This window comes from Neofelis nebulosa, chromosome 10 (assembly GCF_028018385.1).
Source record: "Neofelis nebulosa isolate mNeoNeb1 chromosome 10, mNeoNeb1.pri, whole genome shotgun sequence".
NCBI classification, from domain to species: Eukaryota; Metazoa; Chordata; class Mammalia; order Carnivora; family Felidae; genus Neofelis; species Neofelis nebulosa.
The window spans coordinates 195,122-213,776 of record NC_080791.1 but is presented as its reverse complement, the minus strand read 5'-3'; the positions used below and the strand labels follow the sequence as shown (position 1 = coordinate 213,776).

At 40.9% G+C, this 18,655-nt stretch overlaps 1 long non-coding RNA gene across 1 annotated transcript; it reads left to right on the top strand.

The window, feature by feature from the left end:
- Positions 1 to 6,157: 6,157 nt before the first annotated feature.
- Positions 6,158 to 10,806, top strand: LOC131488464 (uncharacterized). Its single transcript, XR_009250224.1, has 3 exons — positions 6,158 to 7,217; positions 7,306 to 7,370; positions 10,719 to 10,806. It is a non-coding gene; the product is annotated as an uncharacterized LOC131488464 (long non-coding RNA).
- Positions 10,807 to 18,655: the final 7,849 nt, after the last annotated feature.

Here is an 18,655-nt window from a genome sequence, read left to right as displayed (position 1 = left end):
TTCCATTAAAATATTTTATTTCCAAAGAATCATATGGAATATTTAAGGATCAGCATAGCAAATTTTCTAGTTGTTTGTTGCTTTTGGTGGGGTAGAGGTTGGAGGAGGAAGCGAAGACTGATGTAGGTCATAGCTGAGACAAACTTGTAGTAGTAAAATTCCTAGTTGGAAAAATATTTTGAACCTATAAAATTAAGCTGCATGTCAAAAGATTTATTTTAGGGGCGCCTGGGTGGCGCAGTCGGTTAAGCGTCCGACTTCAGCCAGGTCACGATCTCGCGGTCCGTGAGTTCGAGCCCCGCGTCAGGCTCTGGGCTGATGGCTCGGAGCCTGGAGCCTGTTTCCGATTCTGAGTCTCCCTCTCTCTCTCTGCCCCTCCCCCGTTCATGCTCTGTCTCTCTCTGTCCCAAAAATAAATAAAAAACGTTGAAAAAAAAAATTAAAAAAAAAAAAAACTTATAAAAAAAAAAAAAAAGATTTATTTTAGTTATAAATATTGGACTGATAACTAGCCCTTTCATGTATTTCGTCTCTAATTGGGACATAGAGTGTGGATAATTAACATACTTAGAACTTCCAGGTCTTTTTTTTAATGTTTATTTATTTTTGAGACAGAGACAGAGCATGAATGGGGGAGGGTCAGAGAGAGAGGGAGACACAGAATCTGAAGCAGGCTCCAGGCTCTGAGCTGTCAGCACAGAGCCCGACGTGGGGCTCGAACTCACGGACTGTGAGATCCTGACCTGGGCCGAAGTTGGACGCTTAACCGACTGAGCCACCCAGGTGCCCCAGAACTTCCAGTTCTTGAAAAGTAAAAAAAAAATTAAATACAAACACCCATCACTCTCATACATGCCTGTTCTCCCCAGAATAACTTGTGGGAAAGCACTGGCTCACAAGTTGCTTTATTATTTAGAATTTATTTACTTTTTAAGTCAAGAGGAAGTGAATGCATGTCCTTTGCCTCTGCCTCTGTGACATTTATGTTATTCTGTTATGACACGGGGAGCAATTATGTTTGATTTAATGCAATACATTTGATTGGGGTGACATTGTTAGGAGCTCTGTGTTTACTGGGTCATCTGCAAGTTTTTCAATACCACTGAGTGTCAGGTGAGAGCTAGTGAATTGGATTACTCATATTTGGAAAATCAAAGGAAAATTCAATGTTTTGTTTTCCTTAAGAGAACTGTTTATTTAATCTAAATGTTATATAACGACTTTTATAATTGCTTCCAAGATTTTTCTCTCCTTGGAACCTGAAATTTTACAACTATGTTAATTAATAACGTTCTGCACTTCCACAGCGCCTTTTTGTCTGAAAATCTCAGTGTTTACTTGTCTTTATTCTGTCTTCGGGGAGAAGTGAATCTGTGTTTTTTTTGCTTTTTCCTTTTTAAGTATAAAAAGTGCATTGATTCAGAATGCCCACTTTTTGTCCAGCATCGCATTTGTGTGGCATATTGTGCCAAGGAAAGGAGGGTCTCACCTGCTGTTGTTCTCGAGACTGAACGGGCCCTGGCGACTTTCCTGCCCGTGATGGCGTTAGAGAGCATGCAAGAGCATTTCACAGACTTCTTGGGGATAAAGATCACACTTTCACTTTTTAATGTTTATTTAATATTTGTTATATTTTAGGTGAAGCCAAGTAACTGTGAACTCCACATCCACACATTCTGCAAAATAATGAAGTCATAAACTCATAGGCTAAGGCAAACGGCAACCACAAGAAGCTTTTGAGACCCACAGATGAAGTCTAGAGTCCTTGTGCAAGCAAGTTCCTGCGGCACCCACCCACCCAGGGTCTGAAAAGAGCACACGTTCATTATCTCACAGTGTCTGGAGGCCCAAAGTCTGGGAACAGCTTACCCACGTTCCCGGCTTAGGGTCTCCAAAAGCTGTGATCACAGTGTTGGCTAAGTGGCGTCAACGTCTGGAGGCCAACTGGGGAAGAATTCACTTCCAGGCTTACTCAGGGTGGCCACAGTCCTTTCGGTTGTAGGACTGAGGACCCTGGCTTGTTGCCTCTGTTGGATGCCAACCGCTCTCAGATCCTGGACACCACCCTGAGCCCTGTGCCAGGTGGGTACCATGCCAGCATGGCCACTTCTTCACAGGAAGCTAGGGAGACCATCTCTAGAGTGACTCTGCTAACAAGACACAGTCTTATGAATGTAATATAAACACAGAAGTGCATCCCGTCACCTTTGCTGTTCTCGACTAGACAGAAGCAAATGCCAGGCTTTGCCCACAGGCAAGGGAGATAGCTGTACAAGGCCATGAGCGGCAGGAGGTGGGGATCATGCCCCACCCTACCCATAACCGGTCCTATCAATGCAGGTTAGGGAGAGAGGCATACAATGGAAAAACCAGTGGCTAAAGCTAGAAGGGCCTTATCTCTTTTTCGTGTCAACAATGAAAGTAAATTCGGAGGAAGCTGTGTCCTGACGGGTCTGGCAGCTCCACCTGTGCTTCTGGGACCTCTGCAAGTTTTAGTACATCTTTAGGCCCAGCTTCCAGTCTTAAGGGCACTTCCTGGCCCAACATGGCTGTTAATGGTTACAGCCGTCAGTAGCATAAAGAAGGAAAAGCAGACAGAGAAAAAGTTGGAGCGGCCGGAGCAGCCTCCATAGCAGTCCTGCAAGTCCCGCAGAGCAAGGCATCGGTTTGGACATATCTGACGTGTTGCTGAGGGCCATGTGAGCGAGTTACAGCTGAGGGAGAGGCTGGGAAAGGCAGTTCCTAACTGGAGCTGTTGTTGCCAAATAATGCAGGGGATCTTTTACGAAGGAAAGAAGGGTGGTAACTTGCTGCTTCTGCCCAGCCGGCCCCGGGAGTCCCTTAAGGTTTGCTGACACTAAATGCTGAAGTGCCCTGTCCGATACTGACCTCCTAAGGAAACCATGCTCCGAGGTTGGCCTCCAGCCACCCCAAACACAGAAACCATGTTGATTCCTGCCCGTGCTGGCAAAGGCATCTTTGCCATGGAAGGTCCCATATGTGGACTTCCCCATCCTTGCCAGAGTTCCTGCCTTGGTAACATGTGCAGTGAATCAATCAACAGTACTCTGGGCTTGTTTTGACTGATTCCACCCTTCATTTCCACCCTCGGTTCCCAAAACTCTTGGGTTGGAGTCCTGGCTCAGTGCCCATCTCCCTTCTACTCAGTGATTTATTGCCTGTTCTGTGTGCTGGCTCCATTTCAGGACACAGATCACTCCCTTTTGCATCTTTCTGTTTTTCTTTTTAATGTTTATTTATTTTTGAGAGAGAGAGAGAGAGACAGAGCACAAGCAGGAGAGGGGCAGAGAAAGACACACAGAATCCAAAGCAGGCTCCAGGCTTTGAGCTGTCAGCACAGAGGCCCCCCCCCCCAATGCAGGGCCTGAACCCATGAACCATGAGATCATGACCTGAGTGGAAGTCGGACTCTTAACTGACTGAGCCACCCAGGCACCCCTCCCTTTTGCATCTTTGATGCCAGGTCCTTGTCTGGGCAGATCCCGTTCTCTGTCCCTATGCTCCTGTTACCACCTACAGCTGGGAGTGACCCCAATGTCCTCCATGTCTCACGATCTGGATCTAGGTCCCATCATGTGCTCCACAGCCTTAGCCTTTCACTCTTACAGCAATTACCTGGGCCGTTGGGAGGTCAAACAACTGGGAATACTAGCACAGGCACATAATACGTGCTCAGTGAAGATCTGAGCTGGTTTTAATGGGTACTGCATTTTAGGATAACAATCTTGGATCTTACTGATGTCAACCTCCCTCACATACTCAGGTTATGTTCTTTTCTCCACAGAGAATATTCCAGCACAAGTCTAAGACCAGTTAGGTCTCAGGCAACAGTCTTGGGACCTTACTTTGTCAATGCCAAAAATAATTTGGGTGAGAATCTGAATCAGTGGTGAAATATTTGGGGGAATATATAGGGCTTTGAGCCCCCAGGGACATGGCTGCTGGGGGGTGAAGGGAAGAGAAATGAGAATTCTGCTGAGCTGCCTGGGCTTCCTGCTCCCCTGTTTTTATCTGTGGCTGTTGCCTGAAATCCTTCCTCCTTACATTCCCAGCACTGTTGTTGGAGATTCTACAGATGATTTGCTTCCCTGAAATTACACTTCTCTGTTAGATGATTGCCTTAGCCTGTTCCACCCTCCAAGTCATCTCTCTGCCCTAATGTCTGACTTATGTTGACCCACAGGTTCTGAGTCTGAAGTTACAGGCATATTGGCCAGTATTCTTACCCTCTTCTCAAAGCAGTTGGGACGCCACACTGTCACTTTTCATTGACACTACTAAGATTTATGAAACCTCTCTTTGTGCAAGACACTATTCTTGGTATTTGGGATAGAGGGATGAACAAAAGAATGTCCTTAATCTCTTGTCATTTGTAATCTATAAAAAATCACAATGAGCAAGTAAATCAATGGCAAACATAAAAACATGAAGTAATGATAAATGCATTGTAGGGAACTAAAATAAGCTATGGTATTAATGAATAACTGAAGTTTACATGATTAAGAAGGGTCTCTGAAGAATTAAACTATATGCTGAGATTTATTCCCCACAGACAAGATGTGGAAACAACCTAAGTATTGTGTCCATTGACACCTGCCAATTGTGACAATATGCATGGAACTGGAGGGCATTGTGCTGAGTGAAAGAAGCCAGAAAGAGGGAGACAGATACTCTATGGTATCACTTACATGTGGAACCTAAAAAAATCGAAAAGTCAAAGACATAGAAACACAGAAGTAGAATGACTGACGGTTACTGGGGTTGGGGGAGGGGTGGAAATAGGGAGAGGTTGGTCGAAGGGTTCACCCTCTCAGTTAAAGGATCAGTAATTCTGAGGAGCTAATGTGTAGCACGATGACCATAGTTGATAATACTGTATTGTACACCTGAAATTTTGCTGAGAGTAAGTTTCTAAAAAATGCTTGAGGGATACATGTGCGAGGGGATGGGTGTGTTAATTAGCTACATTGTGGGATGTATACCAAATCACCATGTTGTACACTTTAAATATATTACATTTTTAATTTATATTTATTACATGTTGTGAAGTAAAAATATATTTGTTAATTACACCTCAACAACAAAAAAATAAGAATGAGTAAAATAAAAATTCAAAAATATATGTACTAAGATCTTAAAAAATACCTGTCACTAGAGGATTGATAACATAATGTTTAGTGCATCCATATAATACGCTGCCACTAAAACTAATGATGATGTACATTTGGTCAAAGTGGAAGCTGTATGTGCATCTGATGTGCGTATGAGTTTGCACAGCAGAACATTTATAACAACCTCTGGGTGGTAAGATGAAGGGCCATCTTCAAAAATATGCTCTTTATGTTTTTTTCTGCATTATTTTTTACATTGTGTAAGATTTTATCTTATGGTGAGAAAAGAAGAACAATAGAAGTACTTAATAAAATAGAGAAAAAGGAATCTGGATAGGCTACCTCTAAGCATCCTTTCTGCAGATGGAGGTTGATGACCTTGATCCTCACAGAGAAGAGCCGTTCTTCTTACTAACTCTGTCTCTGGCACCTGGACCAAGTACTACCTGAGACTGGGTTTATTAGAGGTCTGTCTGAACAAGGAGGGAGCCACTCGCAGCTGCCTACAGTCACAGGGAAATAGGACTTCAGAGAAGCTAATGAGAGGAGACAGAAACAGGCCACTAGAGATGTCTGCTGGTCACTGAGCCATAAATCCTTTCCCCACTTACTCCCCTCCTGCCAGCTGTGCACTGTGACCTGGTGTCTAGGAGATCATCCACGTTCAGTGGATCGTGGGGCAGCAACAGAGAACCAGCGCAGGAGCACTTCTGTCTTTCCTAAGGGGGGTCTGAGAACACGGATGGTTACATTGTGCTGATCTCTTCTTTATGGTCAGACACTTACTTTGCTCAGTTGACTAAACAGTTAATTATCATGAAGACATAATACTCCAAACTGACTCTGAAAGTGGGAATCAGACCAATCATTATATGGGCACATTTATCCTATTTTTCCATTTTATTATACTCCTGGATAATATTCCATCCAGAACAGTCAGTATGCACTGAAGTACAATACATATTGTACTAAAATGACAATTTATAGCTCTTCAATAAATGCAGAGATTCATTTCTATGTACGTTACAATCTACTTACTCCTTGAAACTGGATCCAGAGCACCTGGAATAAGAATGTCCCTTAGAAATCATCTTGTCTGATTCTGTTTCCAATAGCAGCAGAGAAGCTTATCTCAGGAATTTGAGAGTGACAAAGAGCAGGATAGAAACTGCAAATGATATCACCCTTAAAGGAGGAAAGCCTCACTGGACCGGATACACTCTAATATGGCTTTTATCTGAGATAACTCTTTAGTCTGAAAGGCACAGAGCAGCTGGAAATAAGCTGAAGGCTCTTGCGTTATTGACTTGAGATATCCGAAGACAGAGTTGGGAGCCGCTAGAGAAGCTGGAAGTTGAGTTGAGAAATTCTGGCAAGAAGGAAGTCACAGATCTGTGTATAAAGTCCCCTCGAACCCTTGGCTAACTCCTGATACGCATCTGCCTGGGGAAAACCCGACAGAAAGCAACAGATGAAAGGTTGAAAGGAATTTCAGTTGCTGCTCTTCATAAAAGAGAGAGAGTTTAGAATTCGAGTCTGGCCATGTTGGAGGACTTGGTAAATTCACCCTATTCACAGAAACCCCACAAGGTTCAAGCCGTGGGAGCAAAGACTGTGTCCCAGATCTAAAGGGTTTTAGGTCTAAGCATAAACCATGAGACCTACTCCAGAAAGTATAAAACCAAGTCTCTCTGAGTTCAGTGTGATCGGCCAATAACTGTCTTCCAGAACAAAAATCAACACCATCCCAAGGACAATAACAGAATCCAGAGTCTCTGCAATACGTCGTGCACAGGGTCTAGTACTTATTAAATATCAGTAGGTATGCAAAGGAACAGGAAAATGTGACTCACAGTCATGAGAAAAACGAGTCAGAAGAACCAGCCCTAAGATGACATAGATGTTGGAACTAGCAGACAAGAATTTTCAGCAGCTGTTGTAACTATGCTCAGTCTAGACGTTATCGACTTACCGTTTCTCAGCCTCGACTTTGCTTTTCTGTGACCTGCTTTGTGATGTTGGAGCAAGAGTCTGTAACATTTCTCTTTTGCCAACTGTCCCAGTATTGAGCTTTGTTAACAGAAGGTCCTGAATGGGGAGGCTGCAGGAGGAAGGAGTTTCTCTTCCTGGTTCTGTTGTGCTTTTAATTAAAAAGGATTTCTGGCTCTTGCAGTATGAGGCTGCCAGAAGACTGCGTGATGCCCAGCAGGTGGCTTTCCCCGTGAACTTCAGCAGCAGGTCAGCAGGTATCTTCCCACATGTCTTCCCACTTGGGGGTGGGCACACCAGCAGGTGATTTCTGGCTTGCCATCCCTAGCCTGGAATACATTGTGAACTTACCTGCTGTTCTATGTGTTAACACCATAGCCTCTCTAATGATGTATGAATCTCAGTCTTGGTGGGGGTGGGGGCAGGGGGGGGGGAAGTGATTTATTCCACGTCTATTCATGCCTCGGCTCCCAATATCTGCTATTTATATAGTCTTTAGAATTCTCTTTACCTCTTAGTGGTTAATCCCCTGACACTAGTTAATAATTCTTTCTATTATGCTTTTCCTATTCAAATTATTGATGTGTTTTCTACCTCCTGACTGGACCCTGAACTACAAAATGTATTTAAAATGAACACACAATTGTTGTAAGATATGTTTAAGATGAGTAGGAAATCTCAATAGAGATTCTAAGCTAAAAAATAAAAAGACTGAAGTATAAAATAAATACTAAGATAATATAAATGATTTATAACATTTCTAAAACAAAATTCATGGCATGGACTTAATAGCATATTAAACATCTTGATTGCACAACAAAAGAGCGAGTCCAAAATTAAAATTGGATGATGACTATATTTCTCTGAGAAACTGAGAGAACAGAAAATGAAGAGGTAGGTGCTGAGCACCTTATGGACCTGTGGAATCCTGTCACAAAAGGAGACCATGTATATAATTGTCTCAGAAAGAGAGAAGGAAGAGAAAATGGGAAAAAAAATATTTTTAAAAAATAATGGCTGGAACATTCCCAACTTGGGAAAACAGAAATCTATAGATTCAAAAAGTTCAGCAACTTTGAAGAAGATAAATATGGAGAGCATCGTCCTTAGGCACATGATAGTCAAACGGCTGAAAATCATGATAGATAATCTTGAAAGCAGACAAGGAAAAATGATTCGTCAATAGAGAACGACAATCATATGCTGACCTTGCAGCAGAACTAGCAGAGACCAGAACTCAGGGAACAATATCTTTAAAGTACTGGAAGAAAAATAAAAGTCAATTCTGAATTCCTTCAATAAAATATCCTTCTACAATATATAAAGTTAAGTAAAAACAAGTAAGAATTTTCTCAGATAATTAAAAGCTGAGAAAATTCTTCAGCAGCAGTGCTGACACTACAAGAAATACTGAAGAGACTCTTTAGGCATAAGAAATTACCCAACATGAAAAATCTCATCTGCAGTTGGGAATGAAGAGCACCAGAGACTTTATTTATTTTTAATGTTTATTTATTTTTGAGAGAGACAGAGACAGAATGCAAGTGGGTTAGGGGCAGAGAGAGAGGGAGACACAGAATCCGAAGCAGGTTCCAGGCTCTGAGCTGTCAGCACAGAGCCTGATGCTGGGCTTGAACTCGCGAGCTGTGAGATCAGGACCTGAGCCGAAGTCAGACGCTCAACTGACTGAGCCACCCAGGTGCCCCAAGCACTAGAGACTTTAAATATGCAGGTAAATATAGTAGAAACTAATTGTTCTCCTGAGCTTTGTAAAATACATACAATCAAGTAAAACAAAACAAAACAATTTATAACCTATGCAGATACAAAACATATGAAAACAGTAACACAGAAGAAGGAGTAAATGGAATTGTAATGTTGCAGGATTCTTACATTTTATAAAAAGCAGTAGAATTTTATTTAAAAAAAATTTTTTTTTCAACGTTTTTTATTTATTTTTGGGACAGAGAGAGACAGAGCATGAACGGGGGAGGGACAGAGAGAGAGGGAGACACAGAATCGGAAACAGGCTCCAGGCTCCGAGCCATCAGCCCAGAGCCTGACGCGGGGCTCGAACTCACGGACCGTGAGATCGTGACCTGGCTGAAGTCGGACGCTTAACCGACTGCGCCACCCAGGCGCCCCAAAAGCAGTAGAATTTTAAATCTATGTGGAATGTGACAAGTTAAAGTGCATGATATAGTCCCTGAGCTGCGATTTAAAGAGGAGATGTACACCTACAAAGGAGAAATTAAAATGCAACAATATGGTTGCCAAATTAATGCTAAATAAAGGCAATGGGGGAGAAATAAGTGAGACAAATAGAAATCAAGATGTAAAATGACAGACTTAAGCGCAGTCATATAAAGAATTGTATGTAAATGAACTAGGCACTCCAATTAGAAGGTAGAGATTATCAGATTGCTTTTTATTTAAAAAAAGTAATATCTGACTTGTAGTGTACAAGAAACACACTATCAATATGAAGACACAGGTATGTAGGATGTAAAAGAGTGGAAAAAATATACCATTCAAAGAGTAAGTATATGAAAGCTGTTGTAGCTATCTAAATACCAACACGCTTGAAGACAAGGAATAGTAACACAGTGTATTTCATAATGATAAAAGGGAAAACCCATCAGGGAGACATAACCATGTATATATGTATGTACATAAAAACAGCTTTGAAATACATGAAGTGAAATCGACAGACGAATCGAGATGTAGACAAATCCAAGATCATAGTGTGGGATTTTACCATCCCTCTTTCTTTAATTAGCAGGAGAACTGGACAACAAACCAGTAAGAATGTAGAATGTGTTTAACAACATGATCGGCCATGTGATCAACTGACGTGTATAGACCAATAACCAGAACGAAAGGATACACACCCCTCTCAAGCACACAGAACATGCATATCACTATAGATTATATGCTGGGCCATAAAAAAATCCTTCATTAGTTAGAAAAGATTGACTCTTATTGAGGGTGTTCTCTGACAAAAATCACATTAAATTAGAAATCATTAAAAATTAATTATCTAGGGGCGCCGGGGTGGCTCAGTTGGTTGAGTGTCCAACTTTACCTCAGGTCATAATCTCAGGGTTTCTGAGTTAGAATCCTGCATCTGGCTTTCTGCTGTCAGTGTATAGCTCAATTCAGATCCTCTGTCTCCTCCCTGCTCTCTACGCCTCCCCCACTTGCGCTCTTGTTCTCGTTCTTAAAAATAAATAAATATTTAAAAAGTTAATTATCTAGAAAAGCCCAAATAAGGGAGAAATTAAGCGGGACACTGTTAAATACCCTGTGGATGGGGCATCTGGGTGGCTTAGTTGGTTTAGCATACAACTCTTGATTTCAGCTCGGGTCATGATCTCATCGTTCATGGATTCAACCCACATGGAGCTCTGCACTAACAGTGTGGAGACTGCTTGGGATTCTCTCTCTCCCTTTCTCTCTACCTCTCCTCTGTTCTCACTCTCCCTCTCTCTCTCAAAAAATAAACTAAAAAATTAAAATTAAAATAAATAAATACCCTGTGCATAAAAGGGAAAAAAACAGAATTTAAAAGTATTTACAATATTTTTTTAAAAATAGGCTTCATGCCCAGTGTGGAACACAGTGCAGGGCTTGCACTCACGACCCTGAGATCAAGACCTGTGCTGACATCAAGAGTTGGATGCTTGGGGCGCCTGGGTGGCGCAGTCGGTTAAGCGTCCGACTTCAGCCAGGTCACGATCTCGCGGTCCGTGAGTTCGAGCCCCGCGTCAGGCTCTGGGCTGATGGCTCGGAGCCTGGAGCCTGTTTCCGATTCTGTGTCTCCCTCTCTCTCTGTCCCTCCCCCGTTCATGCTCTGTCTCTCTCTGTCCCAAAAATAAATAAAAAATGTTGAAAAAAAAAATTAAAAAAAAAAAAAAAAAAAAAAGAGTTGGATGCTTAACCGACTGGCCACCCAGAAGCCCCCAAAGTACTCACAATTTAAAGATAATGAAAACAATATATAAAAATTGTTGGAAGCAGCTAAAATAGTGCTGAGTAAAGTTTGTGACATTAAATCCTTATATTGTGTATCATCAATTTCTTCAAAAAGGTGTGCACGTGAAAGCCAAATCAATAGAAAACAGACACAAAATTAACAAAACCAAAAGTCCATTTTTAAAGAGATTAATAAAATATATTTTTAAAAATCTGGTTAGGTAAATCCAGAAATAAAACAAAACACATATCTTCTTTTTAATTGCTGGTATTAGTAATTTAACTACCACTCTTACATACCTAACAAGGTAAAAAAGAGGCTACCATAAAAACTATAAATTTGACAATAAGTTGGACAACTTACTGAATTAGAAAATTTTCTGGAAAAAACTTTTTAAAATAGACACAAGATGGAATTGAAATACGAATAACCTTTTATCTGTGTGACACTGAATGTTTTTTAAACAAAATTCCAACAAGGAGAAAAACTATAGACCTAGATATTTCAATTGTGACAAACATGTAAGGAAGAAAGAATATTAATTTTATACAAACTATTTCAAACAATAGGAAGGAGTCACACTGCTCAGCTGGTTTTATGAGACCAGTACAACCCTGATAAGAAAAACAAAACTTTCCAGACACATGACAACAGGAGAAAATTATAGAATAGTATCTATCATGAGCAGTGAATATAATGTGAAAATCCTTCACAAGGTATTAGGAAACCAGCCCATTAATATATTAAAAAAAAAAAAAAAGGCTAAGTCTCATTATTCTCTAGGAATGCAAAGTTGGCTTAACAATAAAAAATCAATGTTATTAACCACATTAAACAATAAAGAAGTATTAAATCTTGTCAATAGATGCAAAACAAGCATTTGACAAAATTCAGCACTGTCCTCTCCTGGCATTTATGACTGCCAGCAGCTCCTCGCATCTGCTGGGTATTTGCTCCTCATTTCCTCAGAGACCCCTCCTCTCTTGTCTCTCCCTGTGGCTCTCGGGTCTCCATCATCCACCAACCTCTCCTCTGAATTCCACACTTCGGTAGGCACTGCCTGTAAGTTTACTCTTTGGTCATCTCACACCTAGTGTGTTCAGAGCTGGACTCCTAAACCATAAATAAATATTCCTACCCCCCCAATCTATTTCTCCCCTAGGCTCTTCCTTCACAATAGATGTCATTATTATCTACCCAACTGTTGGCACAATGGCTCTGATATCCTGCTTGATTCCTCCTTCTTACTACTCTCCCAGTCCACTCTATCAGAAAGAACTAGACTTTCTATATCCACAGCACCTCTCTGCTTACGAGTCTCTGCTCACCCTCACTGACACCACCTTGTGGAAGTACCACATTAGCCTCTGTTCCTACTGCTCTTGCTGACTCCCCACTGGCTTTCCATGTCTACTTTTCATATAGCATCTGGCATGATCCTGTTATTCCTCAGTTTAAAGCCTCTAGTGTCTTCCTTTGCATGACAAATATAATCTGAACTTCTAGGGGGTCTTTAACGTCTGCTTAAAGTGGCCCTCATTCATCTTTTCAACATCATTGCATTCGTATGCACAGTCACTCTCCATACTTTATCCACACTGGCCCCTTCGTTCCTAAAATAAAGTTTGGCCAAACTCAATCTGTCCTCTAGTAGAGATGGGGGGGTGACTATTATAAATACTTTGTGAAAGTTTTCGAATCCATGTGACATACCAGTGTGATGTGTGTGTGTGTGTGTGTGTGTGTGTGTGTGTGAGATACTCCTACATTTATTTTCCAATGTTAACATGCAGTAGATTATTAATGCAAATGAGACCTTGTTTGAAGAGAGAGGAGGGAAGTGAGGGAACAATTCTACTTTGAGTCATGGGGGAAGGGGAAGCCCAGAGGGATACAGAAAATGGGAAGGGTGAATCCTTAGATGGAGGAAGGAAGGAAAGAGAAAGGAATGGGAAGGCGGGAGGCTGGGTTAAGGGGGTCTAGCCTGGATAGAGTTTGGATCTGAGCACAGATGAAAGTCTTAACTATCTTGAGAACATAGTATCTGGAATAGAGAATTTGTGATATGCTGTCAACAGGTGGAAGAAGAGAGCAGACTTGGTCATCAGACCTGACCCTAAGGTAATAGACAATCCAACAGAGCTGGCTGCTCCTTGGGAACAGACACAGTGAGGTGATGAGGGGCAGTCCATCCAGGCCAGAATAGCATGGTTTCCATGGTACCACACAAGCAGCTGATCTAGGCTGGTTCCATGGGATGACCTGTGGACTCTCTGGATAGGCTGGTGACCAGTGAGTCGAAGAGCTCAATGCATGTAAATTCTGGCCACCTAGAGGGGATATCAGGTTGAATAGCAGAATTTGGCACATCCCAGCTAAGAGGGTAGGACCAAGGTCCAAATCCAGTGAGACTAATAAATAGCAGAGCAGGTCACGTGTGGGGGAACGTGTGGAATGAGGCAGTTAGTGGCACACGGACTAGGGCTAAGGGTAGCAAGATTTTTTTAATGTGCAAATTGAAAAGCAGCTACGTCAACAGAGGAGCAACATCAGAAACATCAATAGCATGAGGGCCTTGATGCTGTATCACTTGCACCTGTGCTCCTTATCATTTTGGGCTGAAAACCAGTTTGTCTTCAAACAGCTCTTAAGGTGACATTCACAGTTACTTATAATTGAGACTCATATCTACAAAAGGAAAGGACTGCCAGGCAACACAACTAAAACCTGACTGATGGTCTAGTGCCCCAGCACACAAACATCAATGATGTTAAGATAGCAAGACATAGGGGCGCTTGGTGGTTCAGTCAGTTAAGTGTCTGACTTCAGCTCAGGTTATGATCTCATGGTTCATGGGTTTGAGCCCCGTGTCCTGCTCTGTGCTGACAGCGTGGAGCCTGGAGCCTGCTTCACATTCTGTGTCTCCTTCTCTCTCTCTTTGCCCCTCCCGTGCTCATGCTCTGTCTCTCTTTCAAAAATAAATAAACATTAACAATTTTTAAAGAAAAGGTAGCAAGATAAAAACATCAAGATAGCGAGATACAGACATCATCACGAGAAAAAGAAACCACCACACCTGAGCGTCCTCCCATGAGTGAGGTTGGCCAACTGCAATTGCAGGTAGTGAGTGATAATGTGAATATTTACATTGTTTATGGTCTTTTGAAGTCATTAGATCTTTAACAAATAATTTTTTAAGTGTTTATTTATTTGGGAGGTGGGAGGGGCAGAGAGAGAGAGAGAATCCCCAGCAGGCTCTGCACTGTCTGTACACGGAGCCCTGCATGGAGCTTGATCTCATCAACTGTGAGATCATGACCTGAGCCAAAATCAAGAGTCCCACACTTAACTGAGCCACCCAAGGGTCATGACAAATTACTGTTTTAAAGATCTAATGACTTCAGGGGCCCCTGGCTGGCTCAGTTGGTTAAGCATCTGACTCGGCTCAGGTGATGATCTCACGGTTTGTGAGTTTGAGCCCCATATTGGGATCTTCCCTGACAGTGCAGAGCCTGCTTGGAATTGTCTCTGCCCCTCTCCTGCTCATGATCTCTCTCTCTCTCTCTCTCCCTCAAATAATTAATAAATAAATAAATAAATAAATAAATAAATAAATAAATAGAGTAATTTGTCAATTGATGATTTGTATCACCTTCCCCTGCTCTCAGTTCTTCGATGCAGAAAGGATTAACTGCAGGCATTCTATAAAGTGGCCATGTGCAGGGTTGAGTGGACTTAGGGACCACCAGCAGACCATTAGACTTCTACTCTAAGAAGTGAACCCTTAAGAAGTGAAGTGTTCTGGAAGGCTTTAGAGAGGAAGTCAGCCCTTTAGGGTGACCATGTTTACTCATTGCCTTAGTTACCTGTAAATGTGCAACAAAATATCCCCAAACTCACATGGCCGAAAGCAGTAAATGTTGATTACCTGGTCAGGAATCCTGTGTGACCTGGCAGGGTGTCTCTGTCCTGGGTTCTGTCGTGCAGTTATAGCTAAACTGTTGCCCAGGATAATAGTCATTTCAAGACTTGACTGGAGCTGAAGGGTTCACCTCCAAATCACTTCTGTGCCCATTGGCAGGCCACATCCTCACTGGACGTTGTCTAGTACCTCACCACATGGACCTCTCCTTGTGCTGCCTGAGTGTCCCTATAAATAGGCAGCTGGCTTCCCTCAGGGCAAGCAATCCAAGAAAGAATAAGAGAGTGTTCACAAAAGAGTTTCTGAGGTGAATGTCACAGGCTTTTTATAACTGAATCTGGAATTGATACACCATCACTTCTGTTATATTCTATTACTTAGATGCAGGTCACTAAGTCCCACCCAAACTCCAGGGGAGGGGGTCACACATGGTGTGAATACCAGGAGAGAGGGGTCTTGGAGGCCATTCCAGAAGCTGCCCACCAGAGTTATCATTTAACTCAGTAACAGGCCTTACTCTCTGAGTGGCAGGTGGCCCTGAGTACTGGGTGGAGAGGGGAACAATGAGGACACTGTGTTGTAAGATGTTGGCCTGCCTCTGACATGAATCCTAGAAGTACACCACAAAGAGTCATTACAGTTCCAATGTTACGATAAATCTAGAAAAGCATTGAAATCATCGGTGTAATCAAATTAGAGCAAAAACATGTACAACCTAAATAATTATACCAAAATATATCTTCACACATTCTGGAATATAACAAATTATTTTTAAAAATTGCCATGAATATATATTTATAAATAGCAACTGTAAAAACACTTTTCAGAACATAAACAGCTTAGTGTAGGATATTTTGAATACACACATAGCTCACTTACCTTATCCTAATATTAAATATTAATAAAGAAAATGGTAATTATAATTTTTTTCTTAAAGAGATCAACTTTCTAAGATAGTATCAGCTTAACAACTTTCTAAGCTAGTATCACAGCTTAACAGATACTATCTCAGTGTCGCCACCTCAGGCCCCAAATAAAACCACTAAAATAAATACTCATGGCTGTTAATTTTATAGTCACTATTTGGGAATACTTTTAGCACAGGGTTAGATTGCGTGAACACTGAGACATGCTGGTAGCTCACTAAGCTCGTAACATTTGGAGCAAATAAGGGGACGTAGGGAAGCAGCAACAATTAGGAATCGAGCCCGAAAGGGTCATCACAAACTAGGCTTCTTTCTAGGTTAGTCATGGACACCGAAGCCTGGGGATGTGAACGAGGCAAGTGTGTCATTAGAAGTGTGTGTGCAGGGCGCTGGTCGTGTTGGTGTCAGTTATCATACTGGGCCAGTCAGTGGAGTACACAAGGTTGAGTCCTGGTTTCCTACAGCTTCAGGAATGAATCTTTTTCAGAATTATTTGCTGGCCCCTTCTCTTTGGCTTTAACATTTATTTTTTTAAAAAAAATTAAATTTGAATACAGTTGACACACAATGTAACATTGGTTTCACTGTGGTATTTTAATGGGGATTGCGTTGAGTCTGTATATGGCTTGGGTAGTATGGACATTTTAATACTATTGATTCTTCCAATCCATGAGCATGGAATAGCTCTCCATTTGTTTGTATTGTCTTTAGTTTCTTTCGTCAGTGTTTTATAGTTTTCAGAGTACAGGTGTTTCATCTCCTTGGTTAAGTTTTTTCCTAGGTATTTTATTCTAATTTGTGCAGTGGTAAATGGAGTTTTTTCCTTAATTTTCTGCTACTTTGTTATAGGTGTATAGGAACCTACCAATTTCTGGGTATTAATTTTGTATGCTACAATTTTACTGAATTCATTTATTACTTCGAATAGGTTTTTGGTGGAGTCTTTACGGTTTTCTATATATACTATCATGTTACTTGCATATAGTGACAGTTTAACTTCTTCCTTACCAGTATGGACGCCTCTTATTTCTTTTTCTTGTCTGATTGTGTTGTCTAGGACTTCCAGTACTATGTAATATAAAAATGGTGAGAGTTGACAATCTTGTGTTGTTCCTGATCTCAGAAGAAAAACTCAGTTTTTCAGCGTTGAGTATGATGTTAGCTATAGGTTTTTTATATATGATCTTTAGTGTGTTGAGGTATATTCCCTCTAACTCCACTTGGTTGAGAGTTTTTATCATAAATGATTGTTGAATTTTGTCAAATTCTTTTTCTGCATCAATTGAGATGATCATACAATTTTCGTCCTTTGTCTTGTTGGTATGGTGTATCATGTGGATTGATTTGTGAATATTGAACCATCCTCACATCCCTGGAATAAGCCCACCTAATCATGGTAAATGATCCTTTTAATGTATTGCTGCATGCAGTTTGCTAAAATTTTGTTGAGGATTTTTGTATCTATGTTTATCAGGGATATTGAACTGTAGTTTTCCTTTTTGTGGTGTCTGTCTGATTTCAATATAAGGGTAATGCTGACCTTGGAGAACATATTTGGAAGCTTTCCTTCTACTTCTATTTTTTGGAATAGTTTGAGGAGAATAGATATTAACTCTTACCTAAATGTCTGATAGAATTGACCTGTGAAGCCATCTGTTCCTTGACTTTTTGTTTGTTGGGAAGTTTTTGATAACTGATTCAGTTCTGTTACTAGTAATTGTTGTGTTTAGATTTTCTGTTTCTTCCTGAGTCAGTTTTGGAAGACTGTATGTTTCTAGAAATTTATCCATTTTTTCTAGGGTGTCCAGTTTGTTGGCATATAATTTTTCATAGTATTCTCATAATCCTTTGTATTTCATGGTATTGGTTGCTACTTCTCTTTCATTCCTGATTTATTTATTTGGGTCTTTTCTCTTTTTTCTGGATGGCTTTTGCTAAGGGCTTATCAACTTTGTTTATCTTTTCGAAGAACCAGTTCTTGGTTTCATTGATTATTTTCCAGTTTTTAAAGTCTCTTTGTTATTTATTTCCTCTCTCATCTTTATTATTTTCTTCTTTCTATTCATCTTGGGCTTTGTTCTTCTTTTTCTAGTTCCTTTAAGTGTAAGCATGTGTTGTTTATTTAAGCTGTTTCTTTTTTTTTAAATTTTTTTTCAAGTTTATTTATTTTTGAGAGAAAGAGACAGAGTGTGAGTGGGAAAGGGGTAGAGAGAGAGAGGGAGACACAAAATCCAAAGCAGGCTCCAGGCTCTGAGCTGTCAGCACAGAGCCCGATGTGGGGCTCAAACTCACAAGCCATGAGATCATGACCTGAGCTGAAGTCGGACACTTAACCAACTCAGTCACCCAGGTGCCCCTTTAAGCTGTGTCTTGTTTTTTGAGGTAGGCCTGTATTACCAAATATTTCCCTTTTAGAACTGTTCACTGTGTCCCACAGATTTTAAACCATTGTGTTTTCATTTTCATTTGTCTCCATGGAGTTTTTGCTTTCTTCACTGACCCATTGGTTGTTTAGTATCATGTTGTTTAATCTCCATGTATGTATTTTTTCTAGTTTTTTTTCTTGTAATTTATTTCTAGTTTTATACTGTTATGGTCAGAAAAGACGCATCATATGATTTCAGTCCTCTTGAATGTAATGAGACTTGTTTTGTTGTCCAATGTGATGTATTCTGGACAGTGTTCCATGTGCTGTGGAAAAGAATGTGTA